General features: G+C 43.8%; 1 protein-coding gene across 2 annotated transcripts in view; it reads left to right on the top strand.

Annotated features, from left to right (window-relative positions):
• Positions 1-25506, top strand: part of RIMKLB (ribosomal modification protein rimK like family member B) — a 66355-nt gene that overhangs the window by 8913 nt on the left and 31936 nt on the right. Inside the window, exons 2-3 of one of the 2 annotated variants that reach the window (XM_077455153.1) lie at positions 2053-2177; positions 12889-12972. The gene's annotated coding sequence lies outside the window, so the exon portion shown is untranslated. The remainder of the gene's footprint in view (positions 1-2052; positions 2178-12888; positions 12973-25506) is intronic. The other variant, XM_077455151.1, reaches the window with a different exon arrangement.

Raw genomic sequence — 25506 nt, 5'->3', positions numbered from 1 at the left:
ACAGTCTCGCTGAGACAGGTATTGAGAGCTGTGGGTCTGATGACCTCATGCTTTCCCGCAGTACCATGGGCAAGACTTCATTAACACCCATTACAACTGTTTTTATTAAGAAACTGGGATGGAGACGCAAGGTCCGTGGAGTCAAGGGTCTGGCTTCCCGCCAGGGTAAAAAGAAGCCTGTGGTGAACAAGCCAGCACCTAGCAGGAGGTCTACCATGGTCCATTCCTATATCCCGAAGGATTACTATGGGTGTGAGTTCCCGGGGGTGGGGGGCCCACCTCAGCAATGCAGTAGCACAGGGAGGCAAAGGTTTCATCCAATCAGTTGCTTGCAGTTCAGAGAGCCTTGGAGTCATTTCAAATGGAGATCAGGGGTCACAATCCCCAAATTCTGTCAGACAATACCATGACAGTCGCGTACCTCAACAAGTAGGGGGGCACAAGAAGCCAGTTACTTCAATCTATTGCCCAGGTGATCTTATGGGCAGAAGCTTCAATTTCAGCTGTGCACCTGAAGGGGACACACAAATGTCTCACTCTACCCGGTAGCGGCTGAGATAATCTGCTAGACAACTGGTCCCTTCATCCCGAAGTCTTTGCGGATCTCACCAGCAGATGGGGATATCCCAAAGCTGATCTGTTCACAAACCAGAACCACAAGACAGAAATGTTCTCTTCCAAGAACCCAGCAGACCAATCTTTGGGGATTGATGCTGTGGCAAACCCATGGCCATTCTGCCTGTTATGCCTTCCCGCCGATCAGACTTATTCCGGAAGTCCTACGGAAGTTTCTTCTAGAAGAAACTGATCTCATTCTAATCGCCCCGTTTTGGTCCAAGAGGCCATGGTTTTCCCTGCTACACACTCTAGTTTCAGGGCCTCCACTGAGTCTTTCGAAGAGAGACGACTTATTGTTGCAGGATCCAGTGTCCCACCCCCAGATGATTGACGGCTTGGTATCTGAAGAGAAGATGCTGAGCGCCCAGGGGTTCTCTGACAAAGTAGTCAGGACACTGGTAAACTGCAAAAAAAGTCACCAGAGCCATATATTCCAAGGTTTGGAAAAAGTTTAACTCGTGGTTATCTGAGAATCAAAGATTAACTCACAATATTCCTGCAATTTTGGGATTATTTTCAGGAGGGGGTCAAGGGTCTTTCTGTTAGTACCTTCTCAATTTCTAGGGCCAGGCTAGTAGTGGTGAGAAGTTGTCCATCCTGGGACCTGTCCCTGGTTCTTCAAACCCTGGCTGAATTTCCTTTTGAGCCTTTCAAGGATATTTCTGTTGAATTACTTTTAAAGCACTTTTTCTTGTAGCTATTACCTCGGCTCGTAGGGTAAGTGAGTTGTAGATCCTATCAGTTAGCCCTTCCTCACGATTTTTGAGGATCGAGTTGTTTTAAGAACTGATCCAGGTTTTTTGCCTAAGGTGGCCAGTACATTCCACCGAACTCGGGATGTTGTACTGCCATCCTTTTGTAGTTCGCTGCAGGGAGACCAAGAAAGGAATGTTAGTTTATTGGATGTGAGGAGGATCCTCCTTGTCTATCTTGAGGTCACCAAGACCTTTTAGGAAAACTGTGCCTTGTTTGTCCTCTTTTCAGGAACACACAGGGGAGATGGGGCATCTAAAGCCACATTAGCCAGGTGGATAAAGCGGGCTATTCCTGATGCTTACAAAATTGGGGGAAATTCCTCCTCTGCCTTGTTACTGCGCACTCAACTAGAGCCTTATCTGCGTCTTGGGCTGAAAGGGCTGGTGCCTCACCACAACAAATTTGCAGGGCTGCCACATGGTCCAGTTACTCGACCTTCATTAAACATTACTGCCTGGATCTGCTATCAGCTCAGGAGCAGGTGTTTAGTCGTAAGGTCCTTCAGGCAGCTGTCCCTCCCTAGACTGGTAAGTTCTGGCTCATCGTCTCATGGGCTGTCCTGGAAGATGCTTGGAGAAAAGCTCAGTTAGACTCACCGGTAACTCCTTTTCTGAGTCTTCCAGAACAGCCGGATTCCCACCTGATTTTTGTCTGAAGTTGTATATTCATGTTTTGCAGGGAAGTCCTACGGTTCTTGAGAAGACTGACATGGGGCCTGGAGGACCGCCCTTTTATCTGGTGAGGTAGGAGGAGCCCTAGGTCTCATGGGCTGTCCTGGAAGACTCTCAGAAAAGGAGTTACTGGTAAGTTTAACTCAGTTTTTTTTTTTTATTTTTTTTTTTTTTTTGAGAAATCCTGTTTATACTATGGCAGTCATCCGTCACAGCTCTGTGTCCATTTAGACATGCTCGCTCTCCCTTGATTGGCTGACTGACAGAGGGGTGAGCCAATGACGCTGCTGCTGTCTCAGCCAATCAGGAGTTTCCCAGATGGCTTAGACTTTCATGGACATCGCTGGAGAGAGATGGTATGTAATTGGGGGGGGGGGGGGGGGGGGGGGGTTCTGGGGAAGACTGTTACTTTATCTTAATGCATTAAGATTGAAAAACCTGCCTTTACAACTCCTTTAAAGTGGTTATAAAGGCAGCGCCCCTGACTACGGCAATAACACCCCCCCCCCCCCCCCATACACAACTGATCCTGACTTCAATCCGGCGCTGTGCATGAGCAGAGTCTCTCTGTGGTTAGGGAGCAAGGGCGGGGCCGAGCCTCTGCTTTTTTTGTCTTATGAACACACAGCATGGCTTGGGAGCAGGTATGTGCCAGTGCCCCCCCCCCATAGGAAGCTGCTTACCCTGGGGGCACACGGTGGGGGAAGGTGCCAGTGGGAGGATCTAAGCAATTCTATAGGCCATCATGTTGAGACTTTTCCAATGGAATTTTTCCACTTCATCCCTCCCCAATTGCTCAGGCTTGGTACCAACATGAAGAATGTGATAGCCAATTTGTGCACACAAACTAATGTCTATTTAGAGAGGAACCAGTGAACCCGCCAGCATGTCTTTGGCGTGTGGGAGGTAAGTGGAGTACCCAGAGAAAAGCCACACAAGGAGAACATGCAAACTCCACAAAGAGTGTCCTTGCTGCGATTCAAACCAGGAACTGTAGTGATACAGGACACAAGTGCTAATTACGAATTCCCCACTAATACAATATTTAATCCTTGGCGTAATGCTCTAACCAAAATGCACTGCGAGATTCAAGCTATGGCTGGCTTTAAAGCGGCGCTCCACCCTAAAGTGGAGCTTCCGCTCATTGGAACACACACACCCCCCCCCCCCCCGGCGCCACAATTGCCACCTTTCAGGGGGGAGGGGGGTGCAGGTAACTGTACAGAACAGGTATCTACACCCACTTCCGGCATAGATATCTGCAGAAGCTAGACCCCTTTCCGAAGGTCCGCCGCTGTCTGCTGGGAAACACACAGATCCCAGGGACAGCGGGGACCATCCTTTTTGCGCAGCGCGACTCGCGCATGCGCAGTAGGGAACCTGGAAATGAAGCCGAAAGGCTCCACTTCCTGATTCCCATACCCAAGATGGCGGCGGCAGCACCCGAGAGACGATTGAGAGATTGGCTTCGGGTGCAAACATTGCGGGCGCGCTGGGCGGGTAAGTGTAATTATTTTAAGTCAGCAGCTGCAGTATTTGTAGCTGCTGGCTTTTAAAAAACAAAACAAAAAAAGGTGGACTCCTGCTTTAAGGTCAGTAATGAGGCCTTTATGCCTTTTTAAGAGTTTCAAGGACCCCAGTGCTGTAAGGCAGAAATGCATTCTATTCAGGTCCATGTGCCCCTTTATCATTACATCCAAAAAGGTGTGTGTGTGTGTTTTTTTTTAAATGCAAGCAGTGCTTTCACACTGAGGCGCTGCGCTGACAGGGCGTCAAAGTCCTGCAAGCAGCTTCTTTGGAGCGGAGAATACACCGCTCCTAAAGCACCCCTTCCCATTTAAATCAGTGGGAAGCGACTGCAAAGCGCCTTTGGCAGCAGCGCTTTGTGAGCAATTTTAATCCTATATTTGGCCACTAGCAGGGTTTAAAAGCACCCCAATAACGCTCAAAACGCTGGTAAAGCGCCACTAGTTTAAGTGCCGCTTTACCAGCGTTTTTCGGGCGCTGTCGGTGTGAAAGGGGCTCTTAAAGCACTTGGGCTTTCACATTGGGATTGCAGGTGAGGCTTCTTTCAAGCGCTTTATAGGCTTTTTTTTTTTACGCTAAAGTGCCTGAAAAATGCCCCAGTGTGAAAGGGGTCTTGGTGAAAGTGCCCTTTTCAGGCTCCGCTCAGCAGGATTTCGCTCCGATCCCCGCTGCACAGGCGGATGACAGGTCTGTTCCGGCACTCTCTGCAGGGACGGACCCGTCAGAGCGCCGCTCTCCCCTATGGGGGATCGGATGAAGACAGACTGTAGAGTCTGTTTTCTTCCGATCCCCAGATGGATGGAAAAATAGGGGTTTTCTCGTCACACTTTTTCGGAGTCGGTAGGATGTCAGCGGACATGTCACCACTGACATCCATCGCTTCATAGAGGTCTATTGTGCGTCCTTTCAGGTCCGCCTAAAAAACTGACAGGCGGACCTGAACGGTCCATCCTTGTGAAAGAGGCCTTAGTGACCTGCCAGGCAGGCCTGTGCTGTATAGTAGATGTGTAATTCAGTCTGGGTAGGCAGTCACAAATCTCGTGTGTGTATTTCGGTTTGTTTAGTTGAGTTTTAATGAGATTAGATTTAGTTTTGTAATGAATGTCGTTTTAAAATGAGAGCCTGTCCTATGCAGGGCATGTCTGCCTCTCCAGTATTTCAGTGACGCTAAAAATTTAGTGTAAAGTGTTAGGGAAAAAAATGCCTTCAGCTTTTGCTCAGTCGTTCCTACACATATTGAAGTACATTTGCTTTTTACTTTTCTGAAGAAAAAATGACTGCTTTGATAGATGTAGGTCACATCAATGTCCTGCAGATACTGCGGATTGATTCGCTAATAGTGGCAGTTGGCAGGGCATTAATGGCCTTTTAATAGGATGGGTGGCATTGAGCGCTGTAATGTCAGCATGCCATAGATCTGCTCCGCTATCCCAGCATGGAGGCTGTAAGGCTGATCTGCAGGGGAGCTTCATGGGGCAGAATTTCTGTAGTCGGCAGTGACCAGGCTCATGTGTTGGAATCAGATGATGAACTTGTTTACTGTAGACTACTTACTGCCTTTGCGGTTTGATAGAATCTGTTTTAAGGCCTTTATTTAGTAAAGTGGTTGTAATTTATTTTTCTCTTCTAACAAACATGCCTATACTTTTCTGGGGTCCACCTCTGGTGCTCCAGGCCCCTCTTCATTGGGTGCCCCACAGAAAGCTGCTTTCCATGGGGACACCCATGAAGGCTTGCTCCTGAGTCCTGATGCTGCGTCCATTGACAGACGGGGACTCGGCCCCATTCCTGTCTTAAAGCTTTTGATAGCAGCAAGAGCCAATGGCTTCTGCTGTCTTCTGCTCAATGAAGAGTGTGAAAGCAGCAGCGCTTGTGCACATCACTGGATCGGATGGGCTTGGGTAAGAAAAGGGGGGTGGAAGGGAGGGAGCTTTTCACCTCAATGCATAGAATGCATTAGGGCAGGGGTAGGGAACCTATGGCTCTCGAGTCAGATGTGGCTCTTTTGATGGCTGCATCTGGCTTTCACCTCTCAATCCGTGGTGTCGATCTGTGGATTGAGCCCATAGGAAAGGCCACAGCTTCGGCCTAGCTACGGAGCTGCGGCCATCTTGGTATACCCGGCGGCCTAGGTGAGCGGCGCGCTGACGTCATCACCTGCCTCAACTGCTCGTGGATCTGCCTGCCTGTGTAGTGGTAAGCAAGCAGACAATCGTAGAGGAGATGTGGATATTAGTTACAACTGAAATTTGTCGATTAATCGTTTAAAAAAAAAAAAAAAAATTTGTTTTAAACATATTGCATGGCTCTCGCGGAATTACATTTTATAAAATGTGGTGTTCATGGCTCTCTCAGCCAAAAAGGTTCCCTACCCCTGCATTGGGGTGAAAAACCTTACGGCCCCTTTCACACAATTGGTCTGCAAAGATCTGCCTGTGTTTGGGCAGGCGGATATCAGTGGAGATGTCTGCTGACACCAGCCTGCCATCCGATCTGACAAGATCTGCTGAAAACGGGTGGATGGCGATATGTTTGCCATTCGTTCATCGGATGAAAACGGATATGTTGACCATTTTCATCCGATCTTCCCATGACAGATCTGACGGGGTCCGTCCCTGCACAGTAAGCATAGACGGACCTGCCATACGCCTGCTCAGCTGGGGATAAACAGCAATCCTCCACTAAGCTAGCGGAGCCCTCTGAGCGGATCTGCCCCATGTGAAAGGGGCCTAAGGCTTTAGAACCACTTAAAACTCCAAACAAAGTAATGTATTGCAGCTTACCAATTCTTAGATGTGGTGGCTGCATTCTTTCAGCTTTTATTCCCCCCCCCCCCCCCATATGTATTCTGTCCAGTAACACACCACCTGTATTGGTGAGATACAACTCTGGATGAAGGAGCACAGGGGGCAACTTCAGAAAGTGGCATTCCCAATTGGGGGAGGGGGGAGTATTGGGCTAGCAGATTGAAGCCAAACTCAAGCAGATACTTTATAAGTGGTTACAGCAGCATTGGGGTTCCTTCTTTCTTAAAAAAAAAAAAAAAAAAAAAAAAAGTTTTATATGAACGCTGATCATAAGCACCTGTCAGTGTCATATTGTTTGTCTCATCTCTAACTGGTACATTCTGCTGGAGAGCTTGTTCTTGTGAAAAACATCACTTATAGGCTTGAGCACTAGATGAAAAAATAGGAGAGCCTAAAAACGAAAACAAATGGAGCCATTACATCTAAGAATTGGTAAGCTGCAGTATATTTAATTTTGGGGTTAATGCCATTTTAATTCTGTGCTGCCGTGTTGATAAAAGTACATACAGTAGGCCTCTCCATGGCTTGGGGTTTAACCTTCTTTAGAAAGTGGTAGCTGGAAGGCAAACATTTTTCATCGATTTGACTGCAGTGCAGACTGTCTGGCATAGTTCCCAAAGTAAATTTGCTTGTAGTTATCAAGCTGGATTGGAGGAAGGTATTGTCTATGGCTGGATGCCAGTCATGCGTCTGGCTACTGCTGGAATATGAGTGACCCTATGGTTAGAACCCCATCACCTTAAAATAAGTCTAACCATGGCCTTTCTCCTGCTCCTCTCTACTGGCATGGACTTGTGTGCTTAGGAGGCACTTGGGAATTGAAATATTCTCTGAACTTGCCTAGGTAGATTCAGCATCGATCCGATGTTGCATCTGTCCCCTGCTGCCTGGAAGACCGAGAACTGTCCATCAAACACTGCTGATCACTCAATTCTCAGTCTTCAGTGAGCAGAGTTTCCGACTCTGCTCTGCCCCTCCAGTGCTCACTGGCGTGCCAGGCTGGGAAAAGGCGAGAGCCGCAGTCTCAGGCTCTCAACGGCACATTGAGAGGCTGTCAGCTGCTGGTCAGGCATCTGGATGGATCCTGACAAGACCAGCTCAGTGACGACAGAAGACTTTGGCCGCTGAATACAGGTCTCAGGAGTGCAGAACTAAGTGCATTCCTATGGCCCACAGGAGGAGTAGGGCCAAAAGAGCGTTAACCCGACTTCTTCCTTTGCCCACCGGGAGATGACCAGGCTATTTTTTGTGATACGACTGTCATTTTAACTGACAATTGCGTAGTCATGCAACACTGTACCCAAATGTTTTTTTTTCTTTTTTTTTTCCCCACACAAAAGCTTTCTTTTGGTGGTATTTGATCACCTCTGCAGTTTATTTTTTGCGCTATAAACAGACATTTTGAACAAAAATCTTTACTTTTTGCTATAAAACATATCCAATAAAATTGTAAAACAAATTTCTTCATAAATTTAGGCCAATATGTATTTTGCTTCATATAAGCGTACGCACCCCTACCTGGAAGTGCAGAATCTTGTATATACAGAGTGGCCATCCTGTAGCAGTAAATTGGCTATGGAGCGGTGGTGAAGTGGTTGAGGCCATTTGCCTTTACACAGCAGTTTGTACGCCCCCCACCTAACCATAGCTTTTCGGGTCTTTTGTTGATTTATTATGCTTCTGTTCTCTTTGCAATGTACATGATCAGCCTTGCTAAGGATACTTGGAAAATATCCATAAAACATGGAGGCAGTTTTCAGCTCCTGGAAAAATCAGTCCATGTAAATTATGCAAAACAGAAGGGCGCCTGGTCTGTAAAGCTTTTTTGGTTCTAACTGCATGCCCACGTTCAGCTTATCTTTGATTTTTAGCTTGCGTAAACAAACCAGGCAGATGGTCATGCATTGCTGCTTACATAAACATCTGATTTTTATGGCCTCTGTACCGGGAAGGCTCCAGAATTAGTAATGGGGTAACTCCATGTCTTTGTAATGTCACCTAATTATTGGCTAACCTGTTTCTTTGAGAAAAATGTCTTATTCCATCTTTTATGTTTAAAGGGTAAGTTGGCCTTTATCAGAATTGTGCCTATTCAAGTTGGGGGCGCCTGTAGATTCAAACACACTGCAGCTCTAACCGAAGCCGAATAATGCCTTTGCTGTAGGTGTAGGCCATCTACCTACCTTCCAAAGCCTAGCTGAAATACTCCCAGAGATGGCTTCCATCCTCTTTTATTGCTAGGATGTTGCTATGGCACTTCCAGCTGTAACTGCTCGTCCTCCATCACGTTCACAGCGCATGTCGATGGCATCATTGGCGCAGTATACAGTGCCTAATAGGTAGGCTTACCTATAGTTACAACCTCTTTAAATTTATTGCTATTGCATGGGCAATGACAGGCAAGTAAACAGGTGGAAGTGACAAATCCTCATAGCTTCCAGTTTCTGGGGTCACAGAAGGAGGAATTGCATCCATTCCTGATCAGAGGGCAGAGCCTGGGACTTCCATCCGCAGGTACATGGTCCAGGTACAACTTTTAGGATTGTGCACATAATTTTTATTGAAATAAAAGTATCCACATTTTGAGGGTCCAAGAACACCCCCTTAAATCAGGGCTTCAGATTTAGCACAACCATATGAGGTCAAACCTTAAAGTGGTTTTAAACCCACAAAAAACAATCTGCAAGACAAAGGCATGAGCTAGTATGCATAGCATGCTAGCTCATTATGAAATACTCTCCTTAGATGGAAGCCCCCCGCAGCGGTCCCGACACATTGCTCTGCCCGGCGGCATGTTTCCCAGAGTAATCTCCGGGTATCATGGGCTGCGGCACTGTGATTGGCCAGAGCCGTTATATCAGTCCCACACATGCGAGTGGGGGCCGCCAGAATTGGCCCATCAGCTGAAGCAATGGCACGAACGACCAGTTGCTTCAGTGCGCATGTGCTGATGACATCGGCACATGCTGTTTCGGGGATATTGCCTAAACCGTGCAAGTTTAGGAGATATCCACGGTAACTATCAGGCAGACTCTTGCACTACTACATGGTTTTGGTAAATTTTGAAGACAAATCTGCAGAAAATCTAATGGTGTGTATGTGGTCTAACAGCAAGCTTCTTGCACTGCTACACAACCGTTTCCTTGTGCTTGGTCTCACCTTCCAAGTATGAGCTCTGCTGTACAGAGCCTGCAAGATGCTGGTACCAGGTCACATTTGGGTACTTGTGCTGCTTGTTGTCCAACATTGAGTGCAGAACTCCATACATTTTTTATATCTGCCTGCAGTTCAGCTTTAATGTGTGTTGTACATTCAACATCAATACCATGGTACGCTTCAGTAGTAATGTCGCACACGCCAAGGTTCTGGTTATGAAATCCTCTTGGCTAGCACAGAGCATATTATGTAGATTTGTACAATTGCACAGCTTGCAATTATAGATCTTTTGGGAGGTTTGACAACTTTTTCCCTAATTTTATATAACCTTTCCAATTTTTTGTGATTGAATGATTGGATCTTTTGTTCCCCACCCTCAGCATGGGTAATATATTTCTGTACAGTCAACCTAACCTTGTAATATGGGATATTGGAGCTGGAGACTTTTTTTTTTTTTTTTTTTCCGGCAGTCAGTAAAATGCATCTGCTTTCTTTTCTGAAAGGTCCGCTGGCTCCTGAATTAACTTGTCAGCACCTGCCTGGGTTGTCATCCTATCCTTTGTCATGTTCAGCCGCGGTAATGTGCACACATGTTACAAAAAGCAGAATTTTTTTTTTTCTTATTTAAAGCGGAATCAAACTGAGGAGAGAGCATAAAAATGGCCCTGGATAGCCTTGTGCCATAATGTACATATTTGCATCACATTATATGGCAAACTTGACTACCAAGCCATCCCCTCCAGCACTGCGGTGTCGGCGCTCAGCTGTTATGGAGAGCTTCCACCTTTTCTGGCCTTCCTTTCAGGTTCAAACTGTTAGGCCTCTTGGCTGGGCCACAATGACATCACTCCCACTCATGCAGTCTCATCCTGGCTGACGGATTTCATAAGTCCTCTATTACAAATTTTGCTGCTGCTCCTCTGAAAGGTGATTCGCATTCCCCTGACAAAGCACCTTGTCCCCATTTTAACAAAGCAAGACAGGAATCAAATTTAACACCACATCCCACTAAACTAGAACAGTAGAACTGGGTAAAAGGTCAGTAACCTCTGGACTTTTAAGGTGTTAGGGGAAATAGACACGTACAAAATAGATACAATTCAATATTTATTACAAAGATAAAAAACATGAACAATATTTCATCCACATCAAAAATTGTCTAGTCTATAGTAGGACGTACAACTTGACACTACCACTGAACATGTTTCGCTTTACAAAGCATCAGGAGATTCCGGTGTGGCATATTATATGCTAAGACAACAAAGATGGAAATACGCATGTCAATTCGTTTTGAAAAAAAAAAAAAAATCAACACCCACTATGTTGGCATATAAAATGTGCATATATTCAAAATTTGGAAAATAGAATCAATGACATTGGAGGACATTTAAAGTATAAGGATATAAAAATATATAGTATATATAAAATATATAGTATATATATACCTTATATATAGTATAAGGTATAAAAAATGAACCTTAACAAAACTGCTGTAAATCAATAGATAATTTACATTTTTGGATAAAAGGATATATATCCCATATGTGCACGAAAATTACCTAAGACATACATTCCTAAGAGTCGGTTCACACAGGGGCGACTCAGATCCGACTTCAGGTCGGACAACATGTAAAAGTCAATGTAAGTGAATGAGTTGTCTTAATGCACACTACTGAAGTCACTCCGACTTCAGAAAAGGTTCCTGTACTACTTCAATCCGACTTGTAGGCGACCCATTGATTTCAATGGAGGTCACCTCCAAGTCAGATCTCCGTCTATACGGAGGCGACGCTGACAGAATTATCAGCTCTCAAGAGGGAACTCTACGCCAAATTTATTTAAAAAAATGCGAGTATGGGGTACAATGTACCCCTACCCATTCACCTGTGGAAAAATAAAACACAAGGGTTAAAATAGTTTATTGCACAGCTCCGGGGGTCTTCTGTCCGTCTTCGGGGGTCTTCTCGCCGGACTCCTCCGCTATCTTCTGCTAGCTCTAGCCCGGCTTTCTTCTCCGCCGCCCTCTTCTTCCAACTTCGGGGGTCTTGTCCCCCTCTTCGGTTCTTCTTGCCGGGCCACCATGCCTTCTTCTAGCTCTTTTACAAGCGGTGGCCCGGTCTTCTGTCGCCGTCTGTCCATAATGTAAAGCCTATAAACGTGTAGGTTTTTTTATCACTAAAGTTGAAAACATGCCAATTTTGACCCCATGAATGGTTGGAAAATCGTTAAATTTCATTGAAATTCTGCTAGTGTATGGCCAGCATCTTAAAGTATATGTAATCATTTAGTTTAAATGGAAGGCAAAATTATTCTGTATAGATATAATACATTTGAACCCCCCCATATTTTTTTTTATAAACTCACATAAGCTCTGTTCTCAGCTGGATAAGATTGGGGGGGGGGGGGTTTACCAGCAGTACACTGAGCTTCCCATTAGAAGGCTGTGCAGTGGTGGAGATATCAGGACTACTGTACCATGCCAACCGGTGCACTGTGCTTGCGACCTGCGTTTGGGGTCTAATTGGGTGAACATTGACACCCACATGGTTGTGAACTTGATGCAGGGAACGCACACAGATGTGTTTCACATGGGTTTCCCGCACTGTGTTCTGCTGTGAACCGACCTGTAAAATAAACAAATAAATAAATGTGGCCTCTAAGGCCCCTTTCACAGGGGATGGATCAGTAATGATCCGCCCCGTGATGATCTGCTTGCTCGGCGGGGATCGCTCTGTTGTCCCCGCTGAGCTGGCGGATGACAGGGTGGTCTCCGCATACTGTGCAGGGACCGCCCTGTCGGATCGCCGCTCCACTCTATGGGGATCGGATGAGCACCATCTTTAGACATAAAGATTTCATTTTTAATGACTATAATTCAGAGGAAAAGGGTGTCTGATAATTGGCTTTCATTTTAGCTGTTGGATATTTGGGGATGTTTTAGTGTTTGGTAGGTAGAAGCTCATCCTGTCCTCCAATTCAATTGCTTAGGGAGTATAAACTTGACATTTGGAGAAGACGTTATAATGGCCAATCCGGGCATTGCCGCAGATCGGCGGAGTCAGCCGTAATCTGAAGATAACAGGAAGCCGATAACAGCAGGACTATTGATGACAGCAATGGAAATGATTGCTGAAATGTAACTTTTTAGCTGTCTGTATTGTCTGCTTCCTGTTATGTGAAGACCATGTACTGGTGAAGTTTCTACATTGTAACGGGAGTTGTTTACCAACATGTGTAATGTGGGAATATGTTTATGTAATGCAGGATGTTGTGACTTAATTGGCTGCACATTGCATCGGCCCTGCCTGATGTGAGACTTCGGCTCATTATTTTTCCTTTTCTGTCTTCTGCAGGTTTAATAGCTTTTAGAAGAGTCAGTGTTCCCAAGTCTCAGCAACAGTCCAGGCTCCAGGCCACCCCTCCAGCTGCAGCTCAATGTAGGTATCCCATAATGCTTTACAAGTGCATCTGTTTTTTTTTTTTGTTTTTTTTTGTAACAAACCTTATCAGAGGGTTACTGTCACTATAGTAACAATAATATGGGGGAAGGGGTGTTTAGCAGGGATTTTTTTTTTTACTTTGGTTTCTCTTACAATGATCACTGTTACAGCAATGTTTTCAATGTTTCGTAAATGGGTTACATAACAGCTGTGATTACTAGTGATCTGTGATTGGCTACAGCTAATTATATGGTACTTTGGCCCAGGTACCATGTGATAGCTGTGAGCTAATCACAGCATCACTCTATAGTGAGCCCAGCTGTTATGAATGAGCTTCATTCATACCAGCTTTGTTGTTGTGATCGCATTGCAATCGGGTGATCACATTGCAATCGGATGATCCCTGGGCCGTTTAAAGTGGGTACCAAGAACTGCAATTCGCAAGAGCAGCACGCTACACTACCGAGGCTGGATCAGCCTGCCCATGCCGGCCACCCACAGTAAATGTACTTTCAGCAGATGGCAAGTGGTTAAGCCGAACTTCGTGCAGATACAAAAAGGACCACATTTAAAATATTAAGATTTTGCTATACTCTTCTGCTTCCTGTTAGAATCTCCATTTTTTTCAGAGCATCTGCTTGCAGAGTTTTTCTTATATAGCGTGATACATGCAACCTCTGCTGTTTTAATTTGGCTTACGTGTTCAGTGAATGGGACCATCATCCGGGAGGCATCCAACACACCCGAGTGTCAAATGTGAATGTTGCCTGACTCTTTGCTGGGCAAGAGAATGAAGATCTGATGAATGGGTAGGAGAGAGTATGTCCGAATCTATTGGCAATAACCCAGTGTGTTGTGATTTTTATATTATAATAATTCTTTCCTGTGAAAGTGGTCTGACCTGCTCACTAGCTGCTATATAGATATATATTTTTTTTTTCTTCTTTTTTTCACACAAACTTAGGGCTGAAACGAATTATGAAATCGATTAATCGGCCAGTAACATAATGGGGTTAAAAAAAAACTAAAATGAGCCCTTTATAGTACAAAAATAGCAAATCGCTACTGTAAATACCGCTTTCAGTTCTATAGTTAAAAAAAAATGAACCCTTTACAGAAGTGATTATCTGCTTTTTGTTGTAGCATAAAGGGCTACTTTTATTTTTATTTTTTTAACCCCATTATGTTACTAAACGTCTTGGACCTGATTCATATCTGTGTTTTTTGGTGCTTTTTGCAGAAACACACTACAGTTCATTTACATGGTTTCCTATGGGACATGTTCATATCTATGCTTTTTTTTTCAGCCGTTGTGTATTTGGAAACGGTCAGGGACTTTTTTTTTTTTTTTTTTTTTTAATGCAAAACAATGCTTTTTGTTTCAATGTACTTCAATGGAGAAGCTGCAGTAAAGCATGTAATGGGTTTTGCAGCAAATTGTGTTTTGTTTTTTTAATCTGCCCAACAACAAATTGGCCAATAAATGCAAAAACTCAAATCGCAGCAAAAAGCATTGCAGAAACAGATCAAAAGCAAACTGCATACCGAGCCTTATGCTGGCCACACGGATCAATTTTCAGACAAAAAATCTTTGTACATTCGCTGAAAGAATGTTTTGAAATTTTCCCTTGTTTTTAACATTCTGTTTTTAAAATGAATGTAATTTCTGAACGAAAACCACACTGTCTGAATTCCTTTCACCAAGCAGTTTATTTCCAAATTTTTGCATCACTGTGGTTGAATAAATTGCTATTTTTTTTAACGTTACATATTTAACAATTGTACGCTTTTTTTTTTTTAAGGTTATTAACCGGTTAATCAAAAGAATAATCGGCCAACTAAACGATTATGAAAATCGTTAGTTGCAGCCCTACACAAATTATATTTTGTGTGTAATAAACAGTGTATAATTTTTTTTTTTTTTTGTTTGCATCGGACTCTAACACTGTTTGGGGGTTCTAGGTAATTTTCTAGCAAAAAATACCAATTTAAACTTATAAGCAAAGTGCCAGAAATGGCCTGGTTTTCAAATTTTTAACTGGGTTTTCTTTTGCAGGTTTTTGATTTTTAAATTGGTAGATGTATAGATAGAGATGCAATACCGCCATTAAAAAGAAAAAAAAAATTCCCGGTGTTTTATAGCTGTTACGTTGGTCTAGCTTAAAACCATGTCACTATGTACAATATATACCATACCTGGCTGATGAGCCTGCAAGCTGAAAATATCTCTAGACACCGCTTCTATTGATCTTCACTAGCTTCTGGATCCTGTGCTGAGCATTTGCCCTGCTGTGTTCTGAACACAAGATGACAAGCGCCCTTCAAAGAACTCTTTGCATTTTCTGAACGAAGGTGGAGAATGACAATACCCACCCACCTGTCCACGTATTGTTTTGATAGTATTCGTTGGCCTGAAATTTAGCCATTATAAAACTGGTATCACGTTTACATAATGTCAGATTAGGAGCAAGGTGTGGTGCCTGGACTGTCAAGTAAAACGCTGTTGCCGCTGTTATTAAAACTAATCTCCAGGGAAGCCGCTAAGTAAACACCTTTAATGTGCAAACTCTTATGTGTGATTTGGTCACTTGTGACACGGGCAGGTTAGGGGCCTTCATTTTCTACCAGTAAAGTGACAATAAATTTCAAATCTATATAAATCTACTTAATGGCCTTGTAATATATTTTCACTTGATAGTCTTGTTTCTGCTAACATGTTCTGTTACCTCCTAAACTTTTTAGGGCTAAAACAACTAATCGATTATGAAAATAGTAATCGATTTCATAATCGATCGGCAAGTAACATAATGGGGTTAAAAAAAACCTAAAATGACCCCTTTACAGTACAAAAATCACTACTGTAAATCACTGTTCTACAGTAAAAGAACCCCTTTCCAGTAGTGATTATTTGCTTTTTTTTTTTTTGTACTATAAATAGATAATTTTAGTCTTTTTAACCCCATTATGTTACTAAACGTCCTTAGGCCTGGTTCACATCTGTATGTTAGTGCTTTTTCGTACTACAGTTTCATGGTTTCCTATGGGACACCTTCATATCTGTGCTTTTTTCAGCCACTGCATCTTTGGAAAGGGTCAAAAAAGAATGTAATGCGTTTTTACAGCAATTTGTGTTTTTTAATCTGCCCAAAGAAATGCAAAACGCAAATTGCCCTAAAATCACGTGTGCAAAAATCAAAACGAACAGCAAAAAGCACTGCAGAAACAGATCAAAAGCAAAAACTGCATAGGTGTGTACCGAGCCTTATGCTGGCCTCACGGATACATTTTCAGGTGAGAATAGTCAGATGAAAAATCTTTGTACATTCGCTGAATGAAAGAATTTTGTTTGAAATTTTCACTTCATTTCTAAAACAAAAACCACATACACTGTCTGAAAATTCCTTTGACTGATAAGTTTTCTATTTCCAAATTTTTCCACCACTGTGGTTGAAAATGAACATCAATTTGACCCACTACATTTAGAACAAGCAGTGCACAATAGCTGTACAAAAGTCCACTGCTCTCACCTATAACTGGCCCTTACAGCAAGGAGCATTGGAAGGCAACATATAACAAAGGACCAAGGTAAAAATCCAAGGAGAATTCCAAGCTCTACTTACCAACCAGCCTGCGCCCAACCAGACTAACCTGTCTAACAGTATGCGTTTAAAACGGGTTTAGTAGCACAAATTTTCAAATGCACGCATAAGCTACAAAGCACCAGCAAGGCACCCTGGTATCTGTAGTCCTATCGCTAACTTATAATAGGCTTCACAGTGGAAGCACATGCATTCTGATAAGATTAAGGCAGATGGACTAGAGGGAGCCCACCCCCTCAAAGGTAAAGGTGCACAACCAGCAGGTAGCACAATGGTTGCAAAGGTGTCAATGTGTTGCCTGACCTAAAATCAAATGTACACTGCTTTATGCACACTACACAGCCCATTATCCATAGTCCATCTCAGGAGTGCATAGCAGAGGGTGTCTACATTTCTATGTACAGTGGAGAATAAATGTAGTCACCCTCTAACAGGAATTCAGAAAAAAAAATTGCAGCAGAGCAATAGAAGGGACTTGATTTGAGTTAAAGGGGTTGTAAACCCTTAATTTTTCACCTCAACGTATTCTAGGCTTTAAGCCCTGGTTCACATTGATGCTACTTTAAAATTGCACCCACTTCACTTGAAGTAGCGCAATTTCAAAGTAGTAAGGGCAGTGCGATTTCAGGTGCTACTTGATAGACGTCTGTGTGGCTTCATGCACAGATGTCTATTGAAGTTGCACCTGAAATTGGCAAAAGTAGTCCAGGAACTAGTTTTGCAAATCAGTGCGGTGGCACAATCTGTCGAACTGTAAGGAACAGTGTCATTGCCTCCAATAGGCTGCGACTTTGTCATTTGATCCCTCAAATCGCATGATCGCTCCAATGTAAACCTGGGCTCAGGTGAAAAACCTTCTATAGTGCAGCAGCCCCCCAGCCCATCTTTTACTTACCAATTGTTACAGGAACGAGGGCTCCAACTGTTGTCTCGGGTCCTCATTGGACAGATTGATAGCAGCTCCTGCTGCTGTCAGTCAAATCCTGTGACATGGAGCGGCCTGAGTCCTGTCTGTCAATGGATGCAGCAGGACTTGGGTGCGCCCACACAAGTGCCCCCGCGTAAAGAGGCTCTCCATGGGGGCACTCAAGAGGAGGAGCCAGGAGTGCCACGGGGGGGGGGCCCAGAAGAGGTGGTTTGGGGCTGCTCTGTGCAAAACCCTTGCACAGAGCAGGTAATTATAACATGTTTGTTTATAAAAAAAAAACTTTACAACGCCTTTAAAGTGGTTGTAAACCCTTATAACACGGTGCATGCGCCGTAAACAACGCCGCACTGAGCGCGGCACCCGTCAACGGCGTTATGCCGCACTTGGCGGCTCCCGTGTGCATGTGCGGGAGTGGCGTCACCGACGGCTCCCATGCGCGGGAGTGGCGTCATCGTGGCTTCGCCGAATGATAGCGGAGCAGCGAGACCCACAGAGAAGATGGATGCGCCGGACTACAGGGGACAGCGGTGACTTCGCTGGCTCCTGTCAGGTAAGTGACACATAATGGACTACTATGCGATGCATAGTAGTCCATTATGCTTTACCTTTGCAAGGAATGAAAGGGGAAGTCAACTCATCATTGTTTACTTCCTCTTTAAGAATACATACTGGTATAAGAGAGGTCTCGATCACCAGCTGCAATAATAGTGAACATTTCCTAAACTGCATGTTTAGGAGAGATTCCTTGTACCTTCAGGTGAGTTTACCTGTAGGTACTGGTGATCAAGCGGTGTTTACTACTGCTTTAAACATTTTAGATTGTTGACAAGCAGTAAATTGAAAGATCTAGGGCTGGTTCGGAATGATGACCCTTTCCTCTTCTGAGGGGTTACAGGAAGACAATATAATGAGGCACGTAGGTGCTTATAAATTGGACCGTTTTAAAAGTTAATGTGTTAATGTATTCACAGCCAAACTAAAATTGTTTCTGGTTTATGGCGTTGAACTTATAAATCTTTGTCAGACCCAACTGATAGACTGAAAGGAACAAGCTGTATGATGGTACTACCAAGCCTGACATGACGTTCATATATGATAATGGATTCCCTTAACCTCTTTGAAGGTGAAGGTCACATGTTGCACTCTTAAATAACAGAAAGCATGATTGTAAGCAATTACTCAAAATGCAGAAGCTTCTCTTGTTAGAAAATGCAGATTTCTCTTCCCTATCTCTACTCTGTAGTTCAGCCACACTTCTGTACCGCAGGTTTATCAAGATACACTCTGAAGGTGCCAGTTTGTGTCCAGAACTTTGTAGATAATAGGGGTTGATTTACTTTAACTGGGGGTGCAAAATCTGGTGCAACTCTGTATAGAGACCAATCAAATTCTTATCTCAGCTGCTTCAATTAAGATTCAAATGTGAAAGCTGATTGGTCTCTTTGCAGAGCTGCACTAGACTTTGCACTCCAGTTTTTTTTTTTTTTAGTAAATCAACCCCGGGGTATAAAGCTGAAGTATTGCTATGCTTAGCCTGATTGGGGATTTTCGGTTCCTAGTCTCAATCACATGCCTGCCAGGAAGCTGTCATCTGTACTGGACCAATCTGTGGCCAAGGCATTCCCCTCCCCTCCCCACTGCTGTGTGTATACACATTGCGTATGCGTGCAGCTGCAGAGCGCAGAATGCCCCAGCTGCAGATGATTGGTCCACTACAGGTGACCACTCTCTGGCATGCATAGGTTCAGGGACTAGGATCCAAACGCACACAAGCTCATCCCCAATGCTCATTTGCAGTGTGCGTTGTAGAAATATCAGATGCAATATGCAGTTTTCAAACCATATCTGACCCTTTAAAAGCTTTCTTGGGTGATGTTATGCTGTTCACTACCTTCTCCACATAGCGGAAGATTATCTTGGCCACTGTGCCCAGAAAAGCATGCTAAGTAAATACATTTCACAACTAGGTCATTTAGATACCAGAGACCTGTTTGGCACAGTGTGACTACGGTGTATCAACTATAAATATTTCCACATGGTTGTATGCAATCGTGACGATAAGCTTTTTTTTTTTTCTTTTTTTTTTTTAGCAAAGTGTGTGTGTATAATATATATATATATATATATATATATATATATATATATATATATATATATATATATATATATATATATATATATATATATATATATATATATATATATATTATATAATTTTTATTTTTTGCACTTAAGATTTTCATGGTCTCTTAGCTCCTTAAAGCTGGCTGAATGCAAACACGTGGCAGCACAGCAGTGATCCTTATTTTTTATTAAATAGAACGTCTGGCCTGCTGTGAACACAAGAGTTTGGCTGCTGGGCACAAGCGGCATTCAGAGAATGCTTTCCATTTTCTGAATGAATGCGACGCATTCTTTGATTGGATGAAGTGCAGAGGTGGGGACAGTGACACTCACTGTCTAGGCATTACTGGGGACATGCTTCAGGGGACTGCAGTCCCTTTACATATATTGCTTCTACATTTGTGCTCCTTACAGTCCCTTTTTAACAATTACTGAAGATGCTCTTCTCGACAAGATACATTAAAGAATCAGAGGGGGAAAAAAGTAAGATGGTGTAAAGGAACCAAACCATTTATCTACTATAGAACGGTCAAATATTTCTATTTCACTGCAGTACATAAGCAAGGAAAACCTAATGGTCAGCAGAGGCCCAGAGGGCTCCACAGTAAGTGTCACAGGGCTGTAGGTTGGGCGCCAGGGCTCTTGAAAGATCATATTCAGTAACAAACCACTCTAAATACTACCTTGCTGGAAAGATGTTTGGCGGTCAGTATGTCAGGTTTGGTATGTGTATGGCCTTGAGTGCTGTCAGCTGTTTCTGATAAGTTCACAATTCGGGTTTGAGAAGCAGAGCATTTGGCATTAGTCTTTTTTTTTTTTTTTTTTTTTTTTTCTTTCTGTAATTCATCTTTAGCTAAACTCCAGGAGTGCAGCCACTTTCTAATGTTTTTACCTCCATGCATTCTATACACTAAGGTAATTCCCCCCCACCCGAGCGATCAGTGGTGTTCGATTGCTCGGCTCTCAGTCTTAGAGCTGGTTGGGGGGACTGATGGTGCATCCACCTAGGCAAGTATGATTCTTAAAACAAAACCCCATACTTATTTTAAACTTCTCCCTGCAAATAAAGATTTGTCCAGTTCTGCATTTAATAAAATGACAAATCTCTGCACGTGAGTTCAGGTTGAGTTGGAAGATTGCACTGTGTGTGTGAGCCTGCCAGGCTCTGGTGCAGTGATCACAACAGGTTTGTTGGAAGGTGGAGACATTTGGGTAGCTTGAAGGCAATGCCTTAGACCGGTGAGCTGACCTTAGAGGTGGAGAGCTGGTATAGCAGTATCTCCTTTCGTCATGATTCAGTTTGGTAGATATGACTCGCAAGGCAGCTGGGCAGAATGACACATTTTGGCAGATATGGTGAACATGTAAATATTACAAGCGTGTATATAGCCATTTGGCTGGAGGTACGTTGCATTACTGCTGCTTGCTAGCTCCTGGTAATCCATGTGGTTAAACCTGCATTGTAGGTTTGCCACGTTACAATCCTAGTAGATCTTAACGTAATCCACTCGGCATGGTTTAGGACTATATACACACCCCTACTGAATGATGGGCCAGCTGCCAGCAGCAGTGTGTAGGGCTCTTTGATAACAGGAAGTCATGTGACGCTGACGAGGATTTGCTGTGGATGTCATGACGTGCCCGTTCAGTAAAAGCCAGGCGGTAATCTTGTTGTCTTTGTAATTGAGGCTCATTGATGTGTGTGACGCCTTCCTACGCTGCGCTACGCATGGCCTCTCCAGGTTCCCTTCTGCCCCTGGGGCAGGGAGGTGTGTCTCTCTAAAATTACATGAAACACTGACACATAAGTGAGAGCTTTTGTGCCTGAGCTTTCTGGCTGGTTTAGCATGTTGTAAGCCTCACTTTCTAATTGCTGCTGTGTAATCACAAACTCTGAGATGTGAATCAGGGCAGAATTGGTGGTAGTTATTAAATCCAAGACCCTGTATTCACTATTTTATTTGTTACTTGTATAGCGCCATCAATTTACGCAACACTTTACATATACATTGTACATTTACATCAGTCCCTACCCTCAAGGAGCTTGCAATCTAAGGTCCCTAACTCTTATTCATACATACTAGGGACAATTTAGACAGGATCCAATTAACCTACCAGCATGTCTTTGGAGTGTGGGAGGAAACCGGAGTACCCGGAGGAAACCTACGCAGGCACAGGGAGAACATGCAAACTCCAGGCAGGTAGTGTCGTGGTTGGGATTCGAACCAGCGACCCTTCTTACAGCTAGGCGAAAGTGCTACCCACTACACCACTATGCCACCCATATCTGGTCTACAGTACACAGAAATGCAACTATTTTAGTAAATATAACCTGCTAAATACCTTTTCTCATCGGCATATAGCAGAATGGTGACGTATATCGGTGTCTGGTTAAAGCTTGTGTCAAGTTTTTCATTCTGTTCTGACCTGTCAGGATACAAATCCTCTGCCCCTCTATCTGGACAGTGCTGATTGGCCCTGTGCCGATCACATGCACCCTCTCAAGAAAAAAAAACCCTCTATCAATTTACACTAAACGGAGTATGTACAGCCTGTCTCTGTATTACCAGGAAATGTATTGGGGACAGTAAAAGGAGGATCAGAGAAGACATGATCAAACGGCCTTTTTACACAATGCAGAGGGTTAACCTCTTAGATTCCACAGTGAGTATAAGGAGCATGCTTTACTGCATATACAAGACTGATTTTACTGTTGTGGGTTTAGTAACTTTAATGGTCTTATGGGATTTTTTTTTTTTTTGCAGTGTGCACTGCTAGGATGGTGTGATTATGGCAATGAGTCGCTAGTGAGGTTTTCAGAGTGGACAATAAAGGATAAGTCCATCCTGACACTAACATTGCTACGTCTGGAGACATCCACAATATAAGAACCTATCTAGCCCAATAAAGAAGAAATGCTATATAATTTTTTTTTTTTTGCGGATTTGGTCTTGCCTCCTGCAGAGGATGAAGCCAACAATCACTGTAAGATGAATGGGCAGTGACGTCATCCATAGACTTACTATGGGGCTTACATTGTCGGCTATGTTCTCTGCACCCGCATCCACAGCGAAGCTGACAGCCCAGTTTGGGATTGGGTCAGATTAGCTTAAATAAAATGGGGGTGTATATGGATTTCTTCTTTACAGGACTAGATGGCTTAGTGTTAGATCATGCAGGTCTGTAGATGTAAACATTTTAGTGTTTGGGTGGACTTGTACTTAAACATTTGTGTGTTTTTTATTTTTTATCCTATTTTGTCTCATTACTGCTGATATCGCTGATTAGAAAACCTGGGCCGATTAGCGCAGCCCCACTTTGAATGCCCACCCAGGACCACCATGGATTGCTACCACACTGGACCACAAGGTATACTACCCTAGACCACCAGGCAGCTGCCAATCGGTGCCCATCCCCAATGCCTATCAATGCCACCTCATTAGTGCCGCCTTATCAGTGCCCATCAGTGAAGGAGAAAACATAATTATTTACAAAATGTTATAACGCACATTTTTTTTCCCCCAAAATGTTTAATTTTTTTTTTTTTTCTACATAAGAGAACCTGATGTGATCAAATACCAAGAGGGCTCCATTTGTGGGAACAAAATTATAAAAAAATGGGTACAGTGTAGCATGACCGCGCAATTATTTAAACATCAGCGCTGAAAGCTGGCTGGACAGGAAGGGGTTCTAAGTGCCTGGTATTTAAAGTAGTTAAAAAAAACAAAAAAACCCTTACCCCCTCCCCCCTTGATATACAGCTGTCGCATGACCCAGATCACCTGTCTGCAGGGAAATATAAGCAGGGGGAGCTTCTAGTCCTCTGCTGGTGACATGTTCAAAATAAAAACAGGCTTTTGACTACAGAGTAAAAATATCAAACTTTTTAATTTGTCATATAAATACATTTTTGGTAGTAACATGGTGTGGGTGGCTTTCTGCCAGTCACAGGCTGCCAGCCTTTGTCTTAGAGTAAGTGGGAGGTGAAACCTCCATTAATCTACATAGAGTATTTAGGAGGGAGTGGGCGGTCATTTTCCACTGTGTATACACCCACATGTGTGACTATAGTCACATGGGCTGCTCAGATGTGATGGGGGGGGGGGGGGGTGGGAGAATGAGTGTAAAGGCGAACACCTTTTAGTGTTTCCCTTTTAAATGGGGCTCATGCATATTGGAATATGGAATGTTTGACTCTAAACATGCATAAGAATGGACATATTCCCCTGTACCCTGTTTACACGAAGGTTGTACATGATATCCACGCACATGTTTACACTTGGAGCTCTGTATGCATAAGGACACAGCTGGAGCTGCAGAAAATCGCAAGGTTCCTCAGATTTATTCCCGCTTTCTGTTATAGCCTCCATGCTGGAGTTTAAGGAATGTTTTCAATTTAGTGGCTAGATGAAACGCTCTCATAATCGTTATTACGTTGGTCTTTCTGTGAGAGAGGAAGCAGTTGGTTGGGCATGGAAAGAGTAGGAATATTTCAAGGTGGGCGTGTAGACTATAAGCTAGCAAGTAACTCCTTGACCTGCAACTGAAATTACCTTTTGGCTAGGCGGACCCTTTAACGACCAGCTTCTAGCTGGTATGCAGGGGTCATCTTTTTTTTTTTTTTTTTTTTTTGGTTTTACTTGATGTAGGTGTTCCATTCTCATGTGGGTCAAGGCTAACTTGGTGGGCTCTTGATGGCCTCACTGGACGTGTGCTGGAAGATGAAATGGGCAGTGCCTGCCACTTGAGGCATGCTTGTGAAAGAGGCATTACCATCTTGAAACACATTGCCACACCCCCTAGCATCTGACATAATAGGCAACAGTTCCTACTCCATCAGCTTCTGTGCCTCTGAGCGCTCTGCTGCTGGCAGTTCTACTCTCCATTCCTCCGGATCGCTAACTGCCTGACCTGGGTTTCTGTGATGACGGCTCCTAAATATTAAAAGTGAACTCATCAGTTGGATCCTCTCATTCCATACGTATCGATTGTATTTCCCTATTCAGAATTTAGTTTCTCATGCCAGCTAGCTTACAGTTGGCCAGAAGTGCTGAATAATTTCCTTCCTGCCTGTTTTGCCAGCTGTAGATGTGTTCCAGTGATCGGCGAGGGTGAGGTTTCTGGTGCAGCAGGTTGACACTAGACTGCCTGTGACTGCGGGTAAATCCTCTGTGGCCATGCACTCACCACCTGCTGCCACATTGCATGATTGAGAATTCTCAAAGCTATACTGAGAAAACGCCAATGTTTTTGCTGCTTAGTGATTGTAAAGGCTTGTGTGTGTTGCCTATAAAAGTTATACATGCCTGCTTTGTTGCAGTGGATTTGCACAGAGCAGCCAAGAGCCTCCTCTTCTCGGGTGCCTCTTCTGTGATCCTGGCCCCTCCCTGTTCAATGCTCCCAAAGCAAGCAGCTTGCTATGGGGCATTTGAGCTGAGTGTTGGCTCCCTGTGTCCATTCAGATGTGGATCTCTCCCTCTCATGACTGAGAACCAATGGCACCACTGCTGTTTCGAGAAGGAGCATCTGACGCCTGAGACGCTCATGGACATTGCTGGACAGAGGGACCTCAAGTGTTAGGGGGGCTGCTACACACAAGGCTTTTAATCCTAATGCATTAGGATAAGCCTTCTGACTTTACAACCCCTTTAACAACTTGCCAACTATCTGCAGCAGTTGTACTGTGGCAGAATGGCACGGCTGGGCAATTGTCAGTTAAAGCGAAGCGGTGCCGTATTGCAAAAAATGGCCTGGTCATTGAGGCAAATCCTTCCAGTCCTTTAGTAAAAGATTAAAATAGTCATCAAACTCTCATGAGCATTAAAAATTGTAAAGAGGTCCAACCTAACCACTTCAGCCCCGGACCAATTGTCCGCCTAA

The sequence above is a fragment of the Lithobates pipiens genome, unplaced genomic scaffold, assembly GCF_037356315.1.
Source record: "Lithobates pipiens isolate NorthernLeopardFrog02 unplaced genomic scaffold, aLitPip1_a1.2 Scaffold_25, whole genome shotgun sequence".
In the NCBI taxonomy this organism is placed as follows: domain Eukaryota; kingdom Metazoa; phylum Chordata; class Amphibia; order Anura; family Ranidae; genus Lithobates; species Lithobates pipiens.
Note: the sequence above shows the minus strand (reverse complement) of the source record. Positions and strands in the feature narration are given on the sequence as shown.